This window comes from Arachis duranensis, chromosome 1, assembly GCF_000817695.3.
Source record: "Arachis duranensis cultivar V14167 chromosome 1, aradu.V14167.gnm2.J7QH, whole genome shotgun sequence".
Classification (NCBI taxonomy): domain Eukaryota; kingdom Viridiplantae; phylum Streptophyta; class Magnoliopsida; order Fabales; family Fabaceae; genus Arachis; species Arachis duranensis.
In genome coordinates, this window is record NC_029772.3 from 99,931,771 (window position 1) to 99,934,627 (window position 2,857).

Here is a 2,857-nt window from a genome sequence, read left to right on the forward strand (position 1 = left end):
TAATATTATGATAATCATTTGCACACTTAATGAATTGAGTCATTATAAATAAATTAAATTAAAAAAAATAACTATTCAATTAAAAATAATGAATATAATCATCTGTATACCTATTAAATTGATCTGACATATCAATTGTTCATATTGTTTAGTATTTTTATTGTCTATCTAATACTTTTTCAACTAATATTTAGTTTTGAACTTTTGATAAATGACAAATGATAGTCGTTATAAAATAATTATTGTCTAGTACCTTTAATTGTGTACTACAAATATATTTTATTGTGATTTTTGGTTTGTAATTTGTATAAATTATAATTATTANTATTATGAGGAAGATGGCAAGTTTATATGATCGTATAATTGGTATCAACCAAAGAATCAAAGGCACTTTAATATTTTCTTTTCACTGCTGATGAGAGTGATGAAGTCATGAGGATTTTACATAATGAAGACAATTATATGAAAACATGGAGGAAACAACATAATATAGTGTACATCTTTCAATGGGAAAGCAGTTTGAGACTTGAGATAACTTTGACTAAGTTTGTTAACAAATTAATAATCAACAACAATGTCATATTGTGAGATGGTACTTTCTTATTATAGAAAAAAAAAATTGTTAGTAGAATTTTTTCAGACTGATCATAGTCACATATGTGCCTAACCCAGCCTCTTTTTTTCAGATTAAAATTTTATGTGGCCATGTGTTTTGCCTTTGATATTTTGAGTACAGTAGCAGACATTTGTTGAATAATGTAAGTACATTTTATGTTCATGCATGTGAACTTTCAAAGTCCTTGGCGGCTAGTTGAATTGAATAATAATAATAATAAATATAATGCTGAAATAATAAACTGTAAATTATTATTTTATTTATTTATTTATTATAATTCATTAGGTGTGACTTATCTAGATAAGTAGATATAAGCTTGAATATTTTGCCTGGACTTATACTACGTAAATTAAATTGTAGAAGACTATGTTGTATTTTCTGTGTTTGGCCCAAAATTTCAAAATTATGTACGTAGAGATCAAATCCCAAAATTCAAATCCAAAATTGTTTTTCTCATCCGAAGAGATTTTGTCATACCAACCGGTCAACTGATGTAAATTTTAAGAAGTTGAAGGAGCGAGGATATTATAGTAGTTACTAGTTAGTCTTTATTTTCTTTACACATGATATTAGTAATTATTCCACAAATATGATGATGTCACGTTTTGATATTGTTAATTATGCTCCATTAATACATCTTATTAACTATACAGTATACGAAAATAATTATTTGTCACAAGACAAGTAAGTAACACCATTTGGAAAATATAAATTATTCCAAATTGTAACTCAAAATTTAAGCTTAAGCTAACACGTCTTAAATTATTAGTTTAGCTATGTATCTTGGATTAACTTGCAATGATTTTGTTACTTTGTGTGTGGGACAGCACCAATAACTAACTATGACTTTTCTTTATTTATATAATTGTTGTAAATTGATGGGATGGGATGAGTGTGATTCCTCATGCAGCCTTTCCAGCAGAGCCCCTAGGGCCTTGCTGTCTTTTTTGGCTCGCTCTTATTTATTTATTTAATTATTTAACAATTCAACCTGCTTTTCCCAGCTATCTTTGTCTTATGTGTTCAATTTAAAGTCATCCATATTTACTGTACAAGATTATCACGCAATACATGTGTTTGGAAAAAGAATTGTTTTTTGACAGTCATGTGTTTGGAAAATACTGCCAGTACTAGTACAATTGTACAAATTGCAAATTGAAGCTTCAGTTCTCTTTTTATTTTGTTGGCGTCCTTGTCCAAGAGTTGACAAAAGCAGGCTTTTATTTTTTGTGAGTATTTTGATCTTTCAGTTTATGAAAAACTACTAACAAATCAAAATGAACTATTGGGAACCATGTTGGGCCGTTCATTCTCTATATATATTTTGTTGGGTTTTATGAAGTTTAAACGTTGGATCATGCCAAGACCAAAAAAAACGTTGGATCATGCCCCAAAAACTACCTTGGATATTTGTTAGTTTAGGGCCAACAACTAATTCTCAAAGTTCCCGTTTTGGTAGACAGGAGATTTACCAAGAAACTTTCTTATACAAGGTATATCAATTAAATAACCCAAGATGTATCCAGCGTTTCTTTGAAGCCAATTTTGAACCATCGGTCGAGATTAACTTAAAGGAACAACTAAACAAAGAAGGAAGCGAAAAAGATGCCGGATTGGAGTAGGGATGGCAAAATTCTTCGATGCATCGAGTTTTTTGTGGAAATCGTCTTAAATAAAAATTTAAAGATGGAGAATATTTTTGTGAGAATGAGGATAGGGGGTAAAATTTTTCTGAGGCAGGTGAGAGATATGAGCGGGGATTCTCCGTCCTGCTCCCGTTTTTCTCAAATTTTATAAATTTACTTAATTATCTTTAATAATTTAATTCTTCTATAGGTATTTTTGTCATTTCACATGCTATATATTTAGAAACTTTGAGAGAAACCCTAACACTAATCCCCATTTGCATATTCTCTTCTTCATCAGACTCAATTACTCACAGTAGCCACTCTCCCTTTTTCTCACTGCGCGTCATCCCTCTCCATTCTCCCTTCTCACCTGCGCCGTCACCCTTCTCTCACTGCACCGTCATCTCTCGCCACTCTCCCTTCTCATTCGCGCTGCGACCACTCTCTCTATCTACGATGTTGTCCATTCTCCTCTCCGTTGCCGCGTCGATTTTCATCTGCGCCTCTCCTCTCTGCTGCGTGTCCCACATTTTGTCTGGGCCTCTCTATATATTGTACTAATATAAATTATCAATATAAATTTTTCATTAAAATTTTTATATAATTTATCAAT